Source organism: Chrysemys picta, chromosome 4 (assembly GCF_011386835.1).
Source record: "Chrysemys picta bellii isolate R12L10 chromosome 4, ASM1138683v2, whole genome shotgun sequence".
Taxonomy (NCBI): Eukaryota; Metazoa; Chordata; order Testudines; family Emydidae; genus Chrysemys; species Chrysemys picta.
In genome coordinates, this window is record NC_088794.1 from 100,152,443 (window position 1) to 100,172,955 (window position 20,513).

The following is a 20,513-nucleotide window of genomic DNA, read 5'->3' on the forward strand; positions in this document are numbered from 1 at the left end:
AGTGTCACTTCATAAACTCCTGATTCCCTAATACTAAATACACTAGGACATAGGAAACGCTGCTCAGCTTATTAGCTACACTGTTTTAGGGATTTTTCTGAGCTTGTTTCCTTGTTCACACCTTCACCTTTGCACAGACACATACACATAGACCCACACTTGTTCTTCACTGAGCCTCCCAGCTCAGTTCATACAGCACTGGAAAAGGACCCTATCTGTTCTCTAGGATTTGTGTGAGTTCTCCTTATTTTCTTCCAGTGTTGCCTCTTGAATCTCTTCCCCTTGTCTTTCCATACACTCAAGATCTTGTACTCAGCTGCTCTATTCCCGCTAGAAGCCTCGGGAGAGGAAGGCCTACCACACATCTCCCACTCAGTTACTGTGCTGATGTTAGTGCTGACTTCATTTTGCTTCAGCATGGCAGGGGAGAGCACAGGCCACTGGCTGCAGGGAGGTGGGAGATCACCCTGCAGGACCCCCCGTTTCCACCTCTCAGAGATTGGCTTAATCTCTAAGAGATTGCCAACATGGCAGTGAGTCTGCACCTGACCTAGAAAGTGCAAGGGCAGGACCTGCCCCAGAAACACCCGAGGGCCCTGCCCGTCCACGCCAGGCGCAGGTAGGCTCAGCCCAGCAGGATCCAAGTGTGGAGGGGCTTAATGTGTGGGGATCCACACATTAAGGTGCAGGGTGAGAGGTTTCTGTAGGGGGCAATCTGGGTGTGGGTGGCTCAGTGGGGATTCCACATGTGGGGGTATCTGGATGCACAGGTACTCATTGGGGGTTTTTGGGTGCAGGGGAAATGGGACTCTTGAGGGGGATCCAGGTGAAGGTGGTTGGGGTTCAGTGGGGGGGGGTCTGGTGTGGGGAAGTGGAGTTTGGTGTGGTGGGAATCTAGGTGTTGCTGGTTGGGGCTCAGTGCAGTGAGGGTCTGGGTTCAGGGGGCTTGATGGGGCGATCCTGGTGCAAGGGGTTGGGGCTCATTGGGCTGGGGTTCAAGTGCAGGGGACTCAGCGGAGGGTGGTCTAGGTGCGGGGGTGGGGGTTGGATGCAGGGGGTGGGGCTTGGAAGAGGAGCTAAGTGCAGGGGGGTCCAGATGTGGGGGGTGAGGCTTGGCAGGATGGAGGCTATAGATGCAGGGGTCTTGGTGGGGTGGTCTGAGTGTGGGGGTTGAGGATTGGTGAGAGGGTCTGGGGATGGCTGGGTCCAGATGCACAGGGTTGGGTGGACAGGGGAGTAGCTCCACTTCCTCCATGGCTGAGCAGTGATAGGGAAGCAGGGTGTGTGGGTGGGCGGAGCTACCTGCCACTGGGAGAGGTTTCTGGGAGTGGGTGTGACCGAGCCCTGGTCGCTCCTTGCAGGGGAAGAGCAAGTCCCTACTCCCCTGCCCCCAGCCCAGCCGGGACTAGCAGCTGAGCCGAGCAAAGGATAGGAGCCACTGGCTGGGGCCTCCCCAGGGCTGCCCCTCCACATCCTCCCCCCCGGCAGTGATTTACCTTTCTGCCAGCTGCTCCAGGGTGCCTGAAACAATAAGCCCATGCTGCTGGGGAGGGGCACATGACCACTCCTGTGGCTTCCCTTTGCTTCCCCATCAGAAAGCCATTTTTCTGTGAGGAAACAAAAACATCTGTGGGTGACATTAATTCTGCACCAGTCAGTAATGATGGGATGAGTCAGTGTGTTGATTACAGCTGAGAGAGAGCTAGTGAACTGTAACATATGGGGACAGAAAAAAAAAGTTAAACTGAGAATAATTAAAACACAGAATGCTCCTTTTTCTCTTGCCAACTGAGGCATTCAGCACAAAACTCTGCAATTATTTCATTTTTTAAAAAATATTTGAGGGTTACCTCTCTCTCTCTCTTTGTCTCTCTCTCTCACTCGTATGCTATGCCTGGCTGTAAAAAAAAGACAGTAGTGACAGCTTAGTGTGACTATTTTTTATTTGTTTTTTTAAACAAAGATGGCTTCAAGCTGCAATATTTGGATCTTAACAACCACAGATCAGACACAAATCAACTAGGCTTTGGTTGGGCCTATTATGAAGTAGAGGCAACTGTAAAATTTGGGTCCAAGATTCAGATTTACATTTTCAGAAGCTACAAAGTAAAAGGGTTTCTGAACACAAGATTTCAGTTTAAGCCAATCTCTGTTTTTTGTAGGCATTGTAAAAACAGTTTTTTTCAGAGGGGCCAGAGACGTTGGGTCAGGTCCTCTCCTAGGGTAAATGGTCATAGCTCCATTTCATTCAGTGAAACTGTGACAATTTACACCTGTGGAAGAATTTCCCCATTGTATATAGCCAAGTAAAGTTCATGTTCAGGGTATCCAGAGTTTCCACTCACTCAGGAGTTGGACATTTTACATTCCAGGCCCCTTAAGGTGATACCATGTCCATTACTACTTTTCCAGAGATACTGCATCTTTAGTCCTGGTACTCCTAGAATTGACTAGTCAGTGCCAGAAATGTTGATTTCTTGCTACAGAAGAGACATTCTAGTTGTTCAGAGGCATGGTAAATAAAAAGAGAGAAGAGTATATTTATACAGCAGGTTGATGGCCTCTTTATTAACGAATCCTCTGGGTGCCTTTTGGGTCAGACTGCTTTGGGGCTGGATACGCTGCCTTTTTTCTCCTTGATACTGTTTACATATTATTCCTTAAATAACGGAGTTATGCACATGTATATCCCCCCAGAAGGCAGGTGTTTTGGCTACGTGCCATTCATCAGCAAGAATATTCAAAATGTATATGTGTACACTAGTATCTGCACAGGTTTTCACTGACCACATACTTGAAGAAGGATTTTTAAACAAGGACTGAGTTTTCTGTTTCTTTCTTTCTTCTTTTTTTTAAACCATGTAATGGAACAGCACAAGTCTTAATTAACTGCATTCCTTTCACAGCATTCAGCATGGAGCAGTTGGCATCACTTTACAGGAAATGGAGAAAGTGGCTGGTTTAACAGCACAGTGTTGGTGAATTACCTCAGCACAGTGAATTCCTGCTAATTTTGTTAGCTCTTCTACTTTCAAAACTGCTGCTTTAAATCTCCTGCTAAGGATGCCCCAGCTCAAAAGAACCATATTCTGGATTTTCTCATTCCTAGGGGAGAAGAATCAAATACAGATTTAGTCCTGCACATCGTCACCACTTGTCACCTTGTAGGCATAAAATTCTTGAAGGTTAATCACAGGGACATAGTTATCACCACAGTGTCACTAAAGAAGTTAAGAATTGCGGAACTTGTTTCTTTATAAGTCACGGTCCACTTCCATGCACACGTATTTGTATTCACAAAATTCACTTGTGTGAAAATTGCAAAATTGCACATGCAAAGTGGATGTTGTGCACAAACAATACTCTAGGCCCGATTCAAAGCCCACTGAAGTTAGGGATAGTCTTTTCACTGATTTCAATGGGCTCTGAATTAGCTCTTTCTGTACTTGGGGTTATGTGACCAGAGAATAGCCATAATGCAATGTACTCTGACCATACCCCCTTCCTACTCCTAACACCAAAGAGTGGGGGCAGTCCTGGCATAGACCCCTTATGCCTGTTCTACATTGGCTCTTGTTGAAATATGGTTGCAAGTATGTTCATATGGCTTTTGCTCATGCAAGTATAATGCACAAAATGAGCATGGATAATTACTTACCGCTATCCACTAGAAGTAATTTAGAGCAGGGCAGAAGGCAAGTTGCTGGAGCAGTGAGCAGAAGTCCACCTGCCACCCCTAGGGAACTCCGCTGTCTAGTGGATTATTTCATTCTCTAGGGCTATCAAGCCAGTTTCTTTTGCCAGCACTAAATTCACTTTAAAATTAGTGGGACTACAGTGGGACTCTGTACTACATTAATATTTGAGGTAGAACTGACCAGGAAAGTTCTGGAGTGTTTTCATCTTCAATCACTATGATAGTGGATTCACTACTGTGACTCTGGAGCCAGCCTGTTTTAAAGAGGAAGGGTGCTCAGATCTGGGGGGTTGGTTCTGGCTCCTCTATGGTCATCACCCTGAGAGGCTGAGAACATCAATGAAGAAAATGTCTTTATTTACAGGGTCCATAGTAAATTTGGCCAGGTCTATGGTAGGAGCTCTGTACCCCTATAGCTATACTAGCTGGCAAAGCATTCATAGTGTGGGCACAGCTTATAGCTGGCAAAACTGTGCTTTTGCCAATGTAGCTCATTCCAGCCCTTCCACCCTGAACAAAACAAACTATCTTGGCAAAAGCATAGTTTTGATGGTCTAACATCGGGTTTCGGAAATTATATGGAGGGCCAGTTAGGGGAGGGGGCATGGCCTGGCCCCACCCCATATCCACCTCCCCCCCTCCCCGCTTCTCACCCCCTGGCGGCCCCCCTGGGACTCCTGTCCCATCCAAACCACCCTGTTCCCTGACTGCCCCCTGCTGCCCCATCCAACCCCTCCCTCCTTCCTGACTTCCCCACCCCCGGAACCCCTACCCCCATTCAACCCCCCGTTCTCTGCCCTCTGACCGCCCTGCCCCCTGAACACTCCCCCGAACTCCCTTGCCCTCTATCCAACCCCCCCGCTCCCTTACCGCACTGCCTGGAGCACCGGTGGCTGGCAGCGCTACAGCCACGCTGCGCAGCACAGAGCACCGGGTCAGGCTGGGCTCTGCAGCTGCACTGTCCCAGGAGCTTGCAGCCCCGCCACCCAGAGCATTGCGCCAGTGGCGGGGCAAGCTGAGGCTGCGTGAGAGGGGGAACAACAGGGGAGGGGCCGGTGGCTAGCCTCCCGGGGTAGGAGCTCAGGGGCCAGGCAGAGGGGTCCGGCGGGCTGGATGTGGCCCACGGGCCATAGTTTGCCCACCTCTGTTCTATCTGGTGTCAGTTTCTTTTATTTCCTGCCCTTTTCCAGAACAGGTGTATTTTACTAACTTGAAAGCACAAGCATGCTTGACTGCAAATATTAGACTTACTTCTTCAATTTATCACCAAACTAAAAGAAATCAATATGAACACAACTTCCTTCTTTGTCTAACAGGGTTGCCCATGAGGTAAACATTGTCATTAAAAGTTTACAATATTTTGTCCAAAGCTGCATTACTTACAGTTGACTTCCCTTTTACAGACACAACTTCATTTAACCACAGTTGTTGTTTTAATCTAGTTCTTATTTTTCCCACTACTGTATCTGGCAACATAAAATATAGATATGAAATATTAAGATACTATATATGGGGTGGCCACCCTGAGCCTGACAAGGAACCAGAATTTACCATTGTACATTGCCAAAGAGCCACAGTAATACGTCAGCAGCCCCCCATCAGCTCCCGCCTCCCGCTCCCAGCAACTCCCACCCACCGGCAGCCCCACCAATCAGTGCCTCCCCCTCTCTCCTCACACCTCCCAATCACCTATTTCATGGCATGCAGGAGGCTCTTGGGAGGAGGGGAAGGAGCGAGGGCACTGCAGGCTCAGGGGAGGGTGCGGGAAGGGGTGGAGTGGGGGCAGGGCTTGAGCAGTGAGCACCCCCCAGCACATTGGAAAGTTGGCGCCTGTAGCTCCAGCCCCGGAATCGGTGCCTATATAAGGAGCCCATATTAACTTCTGAAGAGCCGCATGTGGCTCTGGAGCCACAGCTTGGCCAGCCCTGTACTATATTAATTGATGCATTCACAGACAAGGGGAAAGTGAAGTCTCTTCACCTGCATCAATGGTGCTCTCTTGTGAAAGGCTTCAGAAATGTGAGTTTCCCTGGACTATTTGGAAAGTCTGAAGAACCCTTTCTCTTAGACTTTGAGGATTTTATTCTCTTAGCCCTCTGTTCTATCTTTTCTAAAAGGCCTTGATGCCTACGCAATTCTTAAATATAATACTTGTAATTTTGAAAGAGGATAACAGTAGGGATGTGTTAAACCATTAAATATTCACTTTTATTAAGGGTTCATAGGAAGAAATGCTTCACTCTGTTCTGCAATCGTGCAGTCTAACAGAGTTGTTAGTCAAACTAGAGTGAATGATGTAGATCCCTGGATTGGAATAATTACATGGTGATACATAACATGAAATATCAAAAAGGGAGATTTAATACACAAGCCTTAAATATTTGGTACAGATGCTGCAATAAGAATTCTAACTTTTAAATATGATAATTTTCTTCTTCTGCCTCCTCCTTTTCCCTATCTGGAGTAGCAATGGTAGCTCTTGGGTAGAAGTCATAGGGATGATTTTCATATTTGACACACCTTTGTAATAGTCTATCATCCATAATATGCTATCTCATTCCAGAAATGAATTTTTCCTCTGTGCCTTCTCAGAGTGCTCCCCTGGACACAACATCATGTTTTCCAAGTAGTAACACATAGCTGGCCTTATGCCTGGATTTTCAATGCTATTTTGGCCTGGCTGCTTTATCTCGCTGGGGTGATTATTTCTGACCCATTTCATTCTCTAACCCTTTTTCTTTGTCTTTTCTGGGATTGAAGCCAATACTCATGACCACATGTAAGGCGTGCTTGTTTTAGCAGGATTCAACTATCAAGCTTTGAATTGTAAATTTTTCTCAGCACCAGTGGTAACAGTACCTGCATCTACATCTGCATTACTGGTAAGCTTGTCCCCGGGTTTCATAACTGGCCATGTTGCTGTTGTGGAGGCTGTGGAACTTATCTGTGGGGTTGGTGTATGGTGAAGTTGCTGACTATCTCTTGTGTTTGCCATTTTCTTTGACATCTTTGGGATTTGCGGAATTAGGTCATAGAATCTATGTCACATTTAAGAATAACATTTTATTTATTTTTAGCTGCAATTAGATATAGGTGTCTATGTTTTGACCCATCTCGTAGTGCAAGGCTTTCCACTATTGATTTTCTTACAGGTCAGTACTGAACTCTTCAGCTACTAAAATAAAGTGTTTTATTTTAATGTAAGAAATCCATTAATATTTTTCTTTTCTCATCTGAGATTATGAAAGAAGCAGAAATCACTTCTTTATAGCCAATTTTCTAGAATCAGGAATGACTTCCCCATCACTGGCAATTTTAAAACCAAGATTGGATGATTTTTCCAGAAAATCTGGTCTAGGAATTATTTTGGGGAAGTTCTATGGCCCGTGTTATACAGGAGGTCAGACTATATGATCACAATGGTTCCTTCTGGCCTTGGAATCTATGAATCTAAATACAATATTGTGAACTTTTTACTGTAGTTTTTCATCTCTTCATTACAAAACATTTTTCCTACAGTAAGTATACTGTATTTCCATATAATAGTGAACAAATGGTTCATATACAGGAAACATATGCTGCCTATCAGAGGCCCATATCTGAGACATTACAGAGGGATTGCAAAGGATCATTTGGACCTCTGACTACTACCTCATGCTACTCATCCTTGTGGGTACTAATGAGACTGTGAGGTCTGACCCTGCGCAGTTCAGAAGTGACTACAGGGCTCTAGGAGTGAGGGTGAAGGAGTTGGGGGCACAGGTGGTGTTCTCATTGATCCTTCTGGTCAAGAGTAGGGGCCCAGGCAGAGAAAGACACATCCTGGAGATGAATGCATAGCAGCACGGATGGTGTTGCCAGAAGGGCTTCAGTTTGTTCAGGAAGGACAGGCTGGAAAAAGAGATTAGGTGCTGCCTTGTATATCAAAGATGTATACACTTGCACTGAGGCTGAGACAGAAATGGCAGGTAGCCTGTTGAAAATCTTTGGGTAAGGAGAAAAGGGATAAAAAACAAGGCTGATATCATGACAGATGTCTACTATAGACCATCTAACCAGGAAGAATAGGTAAATGAGGCTTTTTTTTTTTAACAACTAACAAAATAATCCAAAACACAGGACTTTGTAGCGATGGGGGACTTCAACTAACTGCACATCTGTTGGGAAAACAATGCAGCAGAGAACAGATTATCCAACAAGTTCATGGAATGCATTGTAGACAACTTTTTATTACAAAATGTGGAAAAAGCAACTAGAGGAGAGGCTTCTCTAGATCTGATTCTGACAAACAGGGAGGTTGAGAATTTGAAGTGGAAGGCAGCTTGGGTGAAAGTGATCATGGAATGATAGAGTTCATGAGTCTAAGGAATGGTAGGAGAGAAAACAGCATTATAAAGACAATGAACTTCAAGAAGGCAGACTTTAGCACACTGGTACGTAAGATCCTGTGGGAAGAAATCTAAGGGAAAAGAGTTCAGGAGAGTTGGCAATTTTTCAAAGAAACATTATTGAGGGCACAAGAGCAAACTATCCCAATGCGTAGGAAAGATTGAAAGTATGGCTTACCCAGGAGATCTTCAATGACCTGAAACTCCGAGTCATACAAAAAGTGGAAACTAGGTCAATTTATGAAGGATGAATATAAAAAAAGTCAGCAAAATGGGCAATTTCCATTGAACAATTTAATATAAAAACACAAATAATGGGACAAATAAAAATCCTGATTATTTTACTAATAAGGCAATGGGACTTCTTCTGTGAGTAGGAAGAACAAGTTTTCACCTAACATATTGAAAAGGAATACAAAAGAAAAGGAAAATACATAAAGCAGATGCTTCTCAGATGATTTTTTCATTCTCAAATGTTTGTAGTCATAGTGATCACAAAGAACAGGAGGAGAGTAGCTTACTAAAAATATTCATTAGTGTATCTAAAGTGATATTGTGTTATCCACATGATAAGCAGAGTTTCAATGAATGAAACTCCTCTCCAATCTTTCCAGAAGCAATCTTGTGATTAATAGATCTGAGTGCACACAGCAACTAGAAACTTGGGTGAGCTTCTGTGTTGTGCCTCTAAAACTGGGGGGCAGGCTAAGGTGACCGTAACCCACCTTTGTGCCCTCTGTATTCTTGTCTGCTCTAGGGGCTGGAGCCCTGGAGGGCTGCCTCAGTTATGGCAGCCTGTCACCAGCAGCATGTGGGCAGTCACACATGCTGTGGTTCCACCACTTTTTATGCTGACATGACCCTCCATCTCTCGCAGCCCCTACCCCCAGCACATCCCCCACACCAGAGTTTGTGGTGGGGTCCTGTGGCTGTTTCCCTCAGCTTCTGCACAAGGAGATTTCTCACCTGGACAAATCTGGCTTTTAGGGTCCCTTTCTGCCCTTCTTGCCCTTTGCGTGTAATCCATCAATTGGGGTATATGTGAAAAGTTTTTATAATAGCAGACATTTTACTAATTGCATATCTCTCTATTAGAAAAATGTTTAGTAATCCAGTGAAGAAAACTAAAGTATTATCCCTTCAAATCTAAGCAATGCTAAAAATATTTAGCAATTCCAGACAACAAAAACAAATCAAATCCACAAAATAGAATATATGTATGCTCAGCAATGTTTGGGAAATAAAAGGCTACTAAATGCAATTGCAAAACAATTTTAATCGGATACCCCTTTAGGTCTATCATTTGTTTGATAAATTTCAGATGGCACTGCAGTTTAATTACATCAACATAAAGATGCTTAATTGAAGTTGCAGGAAGATAGCAATTTGCATTGCCCATAATTTCTTAAGTTGCCAAGCATTTGGCATGTCAATCAATAGAACGTGATGCCTGACTATTTGAAGTTGATCATAAATCACTTAGTATTGACTATTACACCATATCCTCAACACAACACTGTGTTACAGCTGAAGTCAGTTAGTTGGCCAGGAAAGTGGATATGTATATGTCCCTTTACAGTGCTATATACATATGATTAATATAATAATAAAAATAAAACATAGAGCATCTCCATATATTTTGCTGTCATTATGCTGTTTTCTATGCTCACATGTCATTCAATGATTCTTTCAATGGTCATAAGCAAAATACAATTAATATCATAAGCAAAAATGTAGTAATGTGTGGATGTTTCCTTGTGTCCTTATTCCACTTTGGTAAGTGGCAGACACCATCGACTTGGACAACTTAATGTACCATTTTTACACACCCACACACCATACATCATTTGAAAGCTTATTATATCCTCTTTAAGATGAGGTATGGTGTGGAGCTGTCAAATGGTGCCATTATCATCGGAATGGGGATAAACAATGACACCATCAACACATTAAATGACCACGTTGAACTATTTGCACTCATTTGTTAGCTTAATAACTCTGTGTATTAGTTCAAGACATAAAATTGGATTTCTGTTGTGACCTCAAAGCATCACAACAATAATCTAAGGGATAAAACAAAATCAAATAGTAAATTTGTACAGGTATCCCTGAAATGTAATAGCTCTGGTGACATTTCGAGTCAACATCATCATCATCATCATCATCTTGGCCATCATTATGATCTCTGAGAGTGCGTGGTTTACCACAGTCTTCATTGCCTTGGCATGTACAGAGTTCTGTGCAGGGAAAATTGTTCTGACTACAGACATAGTTGATTGCACAGTGACCCCTAATAGTACAGGCATAAGTAAGGTTTTGTAAAAGCTCAGATGCCCTGGAGCAAAGCCCCACAGGCTTTGAACCAAGGCCTGTAGAGCTGCCAGGCAGATACCATCTCCAGGCTGCCACCCTGCAGCCCCTGTAACCAGTCTGACCTCTACTTCCCATGACCCACTGTGGACAGAGACCATGGGAAGTTCCACCTCAAGGGTTTCACAGGCAGCAGCCCCAGGGCTCCTGATTGGCTCCCTGTCCTATATAAACCCAAGAGGCATTCCAGAAAGTGTCCAGGCAACAGTGTGGATTGTCTGTAGCTCCCCGACCATTCCTGTTCTATGCTCTGGAACTCCTGGCTTGACCTTGGTTTGTTTTGGACTTTGCCTCCTGACTCTGACCCTGAAACCTGCTTTGGACTCTGACCCTTGGTATCAGCCCTGGCCTGGAACTGACTACAAACTCCTCGGCTACTCCTAGCCTCAGGTTTACCCCTGCTTCGACCCTTGGCCCTGATTGCCCTTGTTGGGAGCCTAACACCTTGAAGAATGCAGGAAGTATTCATCTTCCACCTTTTTCCATGCATGTTGCAATGGTGATCCAGTACTTGGTTTATCTATGTGCAAAGACATCCAAATCTTTGTTTGCCAAGATGCTTTCTTGACATGCTCTTCAGAACTGTCTTCACATGGTGAGAGTTTGGCCAGTTACTTGTCCTTTGTGATGGCTAGCTTGAGGCACAAACAATTCAGGTCTCTAGGGGTCTCCTTTTCATTCTCTCTCTGATCATAGAGCACTGCTATCAACTTCCTTGTTGCAGAAATTGCAGTTTGTCCATTATTCTCTCTCAATTTCACATGATCTCTGAAGCAGTAAGCTCCCTTTGTTTTGACAACATTAAACACAGATTCCCCTTCACCCCCCATTTCAAATAGGGATGACAGAGTCACATCCTGATAATGCATGTACATCAGGAAGTATGTTGCAGAAGTCAGGAGTGAGTGAGTGTGAAATTGCACACAGGTATGAAGCCACGCTTGTCAGTTGTGTTGGTAATTGTACCTGTTTCAATCCGCATGTTAGCTATGTGTTTCAGTTTTCAAACATAGTGAACAGCATGGACCAAAATGTCTGTATCACCTAGTTAGTCTGGTTCCTTTGACACCAAGAAACCCAAAGCCATAGGCACATCCAGCATAACATGCACAAAATCTTTGTGTCTGCTTCCTCTTGAGTACTGTACAAGTCTTGGTTTTCTTCAGCACCTCTACAGGTGATGGCCTTTGCTATTTCGCCATTGGAAAAGCCTCCAGCAAGGTGTGTTTGTGTTGGATGTGCTCCTATGCTCTCAGGTGCATTTTGAACCATATGTTCACAGAGAAATTTTACAAGTGACTGCTTGGTGGATGCCACATTTCCATGGAGACATAGGATGTCCACCAATCACCTGGCATTTCTTGCATCCATACTTAGATACTGTCAAGCTCTGTCTTCCTGCAGTTTTCAGAGTTACTGTTGTTGTATCTGTCAGAAACTTTGATTACAGAATTAGATTTGTCAAATCCCTTTTAGGACCTGTCTCAAGTACTCAGGAGCCATTCATCAAATGTGTGGAATTTGTCTCCAGCCAATATCTGTATGACAGCCATGGTATCTCTCATGTACACTGTAGTTTCTTTGTTGCATGCTCTTAGCTCATGGATTCTTTTACCCTGAGCTTTCAGCTGATGTCCTAATTCAGTTTGGTCTGTTCTTCTCATTGTTCCATCAGCATGGAAGAAGGACATAAGCACAAGTCCTATTGGGTGACTAAGAAGAGTTGCCATTGAAACATCATCTTTGTGTCTTGCTAGAGACAGAGCTCTGCAGGAAACAATTTCTGGACTGATAGCTGCTGTGATTGTCCCTCCCTTGCCAGACCTAAATTTATTTTCTTGGCCATGTCAGCAAATGTTTTCATGCCAGATTCCTTGCTGAAGAAGCTACATGTCCCATCAATATTAAGTGCACTTCTCACAAATCTCTCCATTTGTTCTTCACCAACGTTTGCTATTTTTAGTAGAGACTCAGGGACATCTGATGTTACCTGTAGTCCAGTAAATATGTTAATAAGCACCTCTGGATGGGATTCAGGTGCAAATGAGTTTGTCATATTGTTGATGACATAGTTGATAAGAGCTGTAACATGCTTTTCACCCCTCTTCAGTGCAGAGGCAAGTACTTATTTGGGACTTTACCTTCACTACTTCTTGTTAGGCCTCTTCTTTCTCTCAAAGCTTCTGCTGATCCATAATATGAAGCTGTGTATTGTCATATCTAACACTAATATCGACCTGGGCATGTACAGGCAATTACAGATTAAAAATTCTACCAGGAGGACTAGAAGCTACATTTTATGTACAAATGTTTACAAATGGAGGAGCATTACATTTAGGAATTCACTTACATTTATATCTACCCACTATCCAGTACAAACTATTGGCATGGATTCTACTTCTACTGGTGCACAGCCTTCAGTGTGAGACTGATCTGATCAGCAGATTTCAATTGAAAATATAGAAAACTATTATAATCACTTGTGAGACACATTGACAATTAAGAATATGTGATGTGGAAACATTTCATGTTAGTATATTGCAAAATGTTGATTTTTGCCACATGCTAAACAGCTTCATCATTTCTGAAAAGAAAAACTTGCCCATGCAAAATCTATGCATCTTTTAATGCACTTTTATTTGGTAGGTTTGACCAATAAACATTAAGGTGTTGAAACTAACTTAAAATGTAAAAATTGTAATCATAATCATGTTGCACTTTTTCTGGAACTGTGGAGAAAAGACACTTTCTCATTTTGTGTAACAATGTTTCACCTCACCTACAGGCTTTGGCACCACTTGACAGCTCAGCATCATACCTCATTTAAATGTACAAAAAATAGCTTTCAAATGATGTATGATGTGGGTGTGTGTAGGGTGGGTACATTGAGCTCCAAAAATATGTTCTTTGAAGAATTTCCACCTGCCTATTTGGTTATCTACATAGTGCAATGGAGTTGCATGAATAACTCAAGTATTTCACAGGTAGTCACACACTGATGGGCTGCTAAAGAATTATATACACATACTGCTCTTTTATATTTAGTTTTTGACAGGTTACCATATCCTACAGCTAGATCGTTCCCAAACAATCAGAAGACCCTGGGCAGGTGAAAGAGTCATCTTAGCGTTGTCCTTTTTCTGCCCTAATGAGAAGCCATATTTGTTCAGATGATCTGCTAAATGCCTTGCTCCCATGTGAGCCAGTGAGGAAGTGGATCTGCTTCAGGAGTTGTATATTCCACTAGAAAGCCATTCTGAAAAAAGTCTATAACACAGGCAGAGTACATTTAAGGTAAAGTTCAGGGAGGATATTAGTCTAAAATAATTCACAAGTAATGCATCACAGTTTCACAGTAGGAAGAAACAAGGTGGACTATATTAAACTAAATATTGAGGTAAATAAAAAAAGTGTGATACCCTGAAGTCCATCAAAGTAGGAGGGTTTGCTGACCAACTGAGGTGACTGCATGGAGTCACAGGTTTTGAATTCATATGATCAAAACAGCTCAACTTACATCATTGCATGGTACCACAGCACATGGTCCAGGGAACAGAATGGGAACAAGAGGATAAAGGTATCTAAAAGGTGTTCATAGCCAGTGGAACTGAGTAGGGCAACATCCACCATGCTCCCCGACATTGCCTACTCACACACACCACCATAGATTGCCAGGAGGGTAGAAATAACTTGCATGGCCATTCTGGCTTGGTAAGGAAGGAGTGGCAGGGTCTCCCTTCCTCCATGGAGGGGAGGAAGATGTACAAGTGTCTGCCCATTTTCCCCTCTCTGGGCCCTTGCAGAGAACCTAGCAATTAATGGAGATATCCCATCTCCTAGAACTGAAAGGGACCTTGAAAGGTCATCGAGTCCAGCCCCCTACCTTCACTAGCAGGACCAAGTACTGATTTTGCCCCAGATCCCTAAGTGGCCCCCTGAAGGATTGAACTCACAATCCTGGGTTTAGCAGGCCAATGCTCAAACCACGGAGCTATCCCTCAGATCTCCTTGTAGAGGAAAGATGGCAGATAAGAGAGTCATAGCTAAAATAATTCTTCTCCCATTAGGTGCTGGTATTACTCCACCTATTGATGAGAAGACTTGGCACCTCATACATTCCATAACCTGGCACCAGCATCTTCTCTTGCTCCCACTTCAATTTTCCTGCCTGAAGAGTACCCTTTTCAGGAGCCAGAGAATAAACAGAAAGTAAGGGTGTGCTGTGTGAGCTAAGCTTCTCCAAGCCCAGGAGAGAGAAGAGGGGTTAACTATCCCTATGATTTTAGTAAAGGAGAACAAGCTGCATTTCCAGTCTCCCCTTACCTTAACACCTGCTGAGGTGCTCTAGGTTGTTGTACTCATGTCAAGCCACCATCTTCTGTGAGGTTTTATACAAAGTCAAAGGCCATTTTGAAGATCCAAATGTCTTGTTGAACTAATATCAAAATAAGACTCTCTCTAAGGTCACTAGCTCAGCCCAGATAGATTGCTGGGAAGATATCAAGGCAAAATAGAACTGAACAGAAAATTCCAATGAAACATTGGTTCATTGGAATTTGCTAAGTCAAAAAAAAATCAGAATGTTTCATGGAGACAACTTGATTTCATCGAAGTTCTGATAGGGCAAAGGCAGCGGCTTCATTGAAAACCTACCTGATTTCCTGCCAAATTGCCTGCCCCGCTTCTTGGCAGCCTGCCTGGTGGTCTGTTGGGGAGCATATGTTTCCAGGGTCCATGGCTTTAAGGCAGCCTGCCAGGCAGAGAATTTAAGAATGTTTGGGTTTTGTTCCTAACTGGATCAATCCCAAATTTCAAAATATCAAAATCTTCCATGAAACGGAATTACCTTTGTCTGCACAGCTCTACTCAGAAGCTAAATTTTGCTAGGCTTGTGTCAAGGAACAATCCTCTCTGTGCTCAGTCATTCAGCAACTCTAGTCTACTGTGCTTATGGGAAAGCACAGGCCTTTGTGAGCTCATTGGCTCAGCACCTATCGCTTCCTGGGCAGATGCCAAGGCACAGACTTTTTGCAAGATTTATTGTCTCATCCCTTCTAATGGCCTACACTGCTGTCATGGCAAAGGACCCAAGTTTTCGACCCAGCTCCTCTAGCTTGCTGGTATGAAGTCAAAGGAAAACACACTGTGAAATCACTCGCTCAGCCCCTTTAGCCTGGGCTGATTTCAGGGCTCTGATTTCTCTAGGGTCTCTGGCCCAGCAGCAATAATGTACTGCACTGTTATCAAGGTGCAAGCCTCTCTGAGGTCACTAGCTCAGCAGCTGTTGTATGCCAGGACTTTGTAGATTACTGGCTCAGGAACTCTGTCTTTCTGGACTCATGTCAAAGCTTCTGTGAGACTTTGCTGTATTGAAGCCCAGGAACAGGCCTTTGTGAAGTTACTGGAACATTCCCCTCTAGTTTTCTGAGTTTATGTTGACAGGGCCATTCTTTTTCCTGTGGATTCTATAGGGAAGGGGAAGTTGCAAGGTATCCCTTCTCTTATGGAGAGGAGGAAGAGCTGCAAATCGCAGGCTCTCCCTTCTTTTCCCTAGTCAGCTTAAGGACAGATTTCCCTATAGAAGAAAGGAGGCAGATAATGAGCTCCCAGCTTGGCTAATTCTTCTCACATCAGGGTTGATGCTGTCCCTCCTACTCTCAGGGAGACTGAGAGGTCCATAAATTCCCCAGCCAGACAACAGCTCCTCCTGCTGCTCCCACTGCAGAGTCTCCTTCCAGAGTTCTTCATTAGCTAAAAAAGAGGTAGGATGGGGAAAAAGTACTTGAGAACTGAGCTCTTCCAAGCCTAGGAAAGGGGACAAAGGGGCTGCTAGGTAAAAACACTCCCATAGGTGTCTACCCAAGGTGTACATAATCGTCTGTCTTCTGCTCCTGCTCAGAAGCTGACTCACAAATGTAGCCCAGCCCAACTACCACATATGGGAAATAACATCAGGAGACCCACTGAGTAGGGCAGTGCCTCCATTGCTGTCTTAGCAGGGGAGGAAAGGGACAATATTTTCTGGTATACTGGATGTAAAACAGGGGATACAATAAAGGAACCACATGTTCAAAGATAATTCCACTGGATCTGTCAATCAGGAATCTATCACAAGGAAGGGAATACGTGTCAGAGAATTCTGAAAATTCACCACTTTTCTGTTGTTTGGGGGAGGGGGAGGCAGAGCCTCCTCAGCAATACCTCCTCCCCCCAAAACCCAAACCCATAAGGATATGGGCTCCATCTTTTTTACATAGTGCTGGAGCAACGTGCAATAAGCAGGGGTGCAATAAGTCTTGAAGCCCTATGCAGGTGTAATAGTAGGAGCTTGGATTTGCATAGGGCTGTTTAGAGAAGGACTGGGGAGCTTATTTGCATGTGTTCCTTCCCGGTGAATGGCTTTGCACCTCTAAAGCATGGATTGATAGTGGATCCTCTTTTCCCTACCTCCATGCACACTTTGGCCTGGATGCTCAAAACTGGTCAGCTCAGTGCACAACCAATTTGTGTGTCCATTTGGAACTAGCATGCTTCTTACAACTGCATTAATTGGTCTCCAAATTTGACTATTTGTAGTGGCAGGTACCTTATTTTTCCTAAAAATCTCTAGGTACTAAAAATGGCCTATTGCTAAGGAAAGATTCTGAGAAAATCCCACCCAAAGTGTCTATGTAAAATGTATCATGACTATCCTTCTCAGAGGTTGAATCAGAAACATAGCTCAACTCAACATGTATCTGACATGCATTTTGTTTTACATAAATTCTGTCTCATGATACATTGAGTTGACTTAATAATGACACATGGTAATTCTTACACCAGATCCCATTGCCAAGAAACATGGTGTTTTTCCAGAAGAACATTATGTGGGGGATACCAAACATTCTATATATACCGAACGACAATATAAAAGGACCACTTTAATGATGGATTTCAGCTGAGGTAATAATACAATAGCACAGGTTCAATGAATCCTCAAAGAGCCTTGTGTTAAGGAATCACAATACTTCTGACAAAAATATTTAAAGAAGCAGATGGAAGAAAAACGTAATGCATAAGTAACAGATGTTTGGTCACTATTATAACTAGAGGTAACATTTTCAAAAGTTCCTAAGTCACTTGGAAGCTAATTCTGACTGACTTTCAAAGAAAATTGTGTTCCTAGGTGCCTACATCTCTTAGATGCTTTTGAAAATGTTACTCCTAATGTAGATTACAGGTTATGCACATTACTGACACAAATGCAGTATATTTTTAAGTAGACTCTAGTACATTTACCACATTTCAGTTGAAATGAATTTAAATTTTTAACACAGATGAATTAATTGCAATTTAGTTTTTAATTAAACAGGATGTTTGATTTATATAGTTTAAAATTAGATTTAAAAGGAAAACAGTTTAACTATATTTAGAAAAATATAGTGTAACATTAACAAAGCAAGCTACTAGAGCTGATACTTTATCAGCATGACATACTACTATTAATTTGACTGTGAAACTTTCAAGAAATAAATAACCTCATTTGAAAAATTCTGATGCCGTCATATATCACCCATAATTTGTTTTAACCATTCATTGCAGAGTAGAGTACTTAATAGTTAGCCCCCCATTTACTGGAACTATCAAAAGTAAATTTAGCCTGTTTGAGCATAGATGGGAAAGAAGCTGTCTCATTTTTTATGTTGTAGCCAACTGTATCATATTTAAAATGCTACTTTTATGAATTATAAACCATATTTCCTAATAATTACTAAAGATAGAAACAAAATTTAGTGTATTTTTATAGTGTTAGTACATTTTGTTCTATTGTAAACTATATTTCCTGATAATTACTATAGATAGACAAATAATTTAGTATATTTTATATGGTTAGTACATTTTTATAGTATGGAAAACCATATTTCCTTATAATTACTAAAGAGAGAGAAATTTATATTTTTATAGGGTTAGTACATTTTTATTACTGTACAATTTCTGCAGATTAAGTACTTTGTACTTTTTCTTTTTAAAGCAGTCACATTTCCTCTGTAACCACTTTTTTATTATTTATATAATTTACAGATGATGGCTCCTTACACTTGTTTTCCTTATTTTGCATTTCATAGTTTCTATATAAATGTATGTGCTGCTAATTTTGAAAGAAGAACAAAGCGTCTGGGAGACATTGTAGAAGTTAATGACAGTGTTAAAATGATGACAGATTGCTTTAATGGTAGATATGCACTTAATTGGAGGAAGTATAACAAAATGTGCTATTTCATACTACTAAAAAGAGTCAGTCAGGAGCCATCACCCATTTACAGTCTTGTCTTAACCCAAATCGCAATGCACATATAGTGTGATAACTGATAGACATTGCTAGGCATGTATTCATGTACTGTACATTCATTCCGACAACCCATTAAATAGTGTTTGTTAACCTTTAATTCAGATGTCTGCAATAAGATAATATAATGTAAAACACAAGTCAATGGAGGGTCGTAAAGCTGTTTCTGCTACAGTTTTTATTAGCCTGTTATTCAATGCTGAATGCAGCTACACCCTGAAGCAAGTCTTGTATAAAAGTACGATGTCAATATATTATGATACAAACTCAACCTATAAAATCAATGACAAGTATTATGTCTATTGCTATCACCTTCTAAAATATAGATAGTGTTTTTAATGGATGCAACTGTGTTAGACTCAACATCACTGTGCTACTAATTTAACCCTTTAGGTATGGAACACACTTGTATGGCTCCTGGACGTGCACTGGAGGGTGCTGCAAAAATCAAGAAAGCATAATTGGCAACAGGCTATTTAAATGTTAACCCCGTTTTAAAATGGGATTGAATCAGAACAAGATTCTATTCCACAATGCATTGGTGGGCTGACTGGCCATTGCTCTGCAACTTTTGCAGTTACCTGAAGCAGTGCAAAGTGTATGCAAATGTTACTAACTCACAATGGTAGCATTTTACTCCGTTTGCACTGATGAAAACAAATGCACAAGTTGCAGTGCCACAGAGAATCAGGCCCAGAAAAACTGGTTATGGTGATTTGTGTTCAGTTAAACAACTACTTACTGTCAATGAAGCAAACAAGAGTCACAACAGCAGCAAAGGATTTTAAATGATTTTTTTAGCTTTGATAGTGAAGAAGACACTTCCTTTAGGATCTAGGCCTGTTATCCTGCTGTACCATTCTGATTTGTTATGACGCTGTATAACCACCCTGAATAATATTTCTGTTGATGGAACAAACTATGTCATTTCTCATGATGATGAGAGTTTTGGTTCTAAATTCAATGGATGTCACCGAACATTGAGTGCTCCAGTATGTTTCATTTTCACATTCAGCTGACAGCAGGGTTATTTGCTCTGAACTCTGTTTTGGATGCTGTGGAAAGTCCATATCGTTATCACACGGTATGAAAATAGCAGTTATACAATAATTGATATATGAAGTAATTCAGTATGAATATAATGTAACGGAATAAGTACATTGATTTAATCCTAGGAAGAAAGGGTCCATAGGGCTCCCACAAAGGTCTTAGATCTGTGCCCAAGGTAAATAGCATGTAGTAATATGTTTAGAAAATGATAATGTAAACCACAGAAAAATAAATTCTCGGAGTGGGAAGCTGTTGAACATTAAGAGCCAGAGAGGCTCTCTGGCTTCTTCTCTCCCTAAAAATCAAATCAGTGAATAGGCATGTTGGATAGTATTAAAAGATGTTTGCTTGACATTGCTCAGAAACCATTTCCCATGTTGCCGACTGGTTCTTTGATTCCCTTATATATCCCACATTTATCCCTAGGAGACCAGCTCCAGCTTTGCAACATCCTCTCCCCACCATTTCTGAAAGACAATGGCCACCCCAACTCCATCAGCATACCTTCCATCTCATCCATAAAATAAACATTCCTCTGCTGGTCCCACTGATTCTTCCAGTTTCTGAAGCCCATTGAATCCTCCTTCTGTATGAAACAATTGCTACATATACATACTCAGATAATTGGATAATTCAGATAAACTCTGGATACGCAAATGTATTTGGGGTCTCAGCTAAAGTC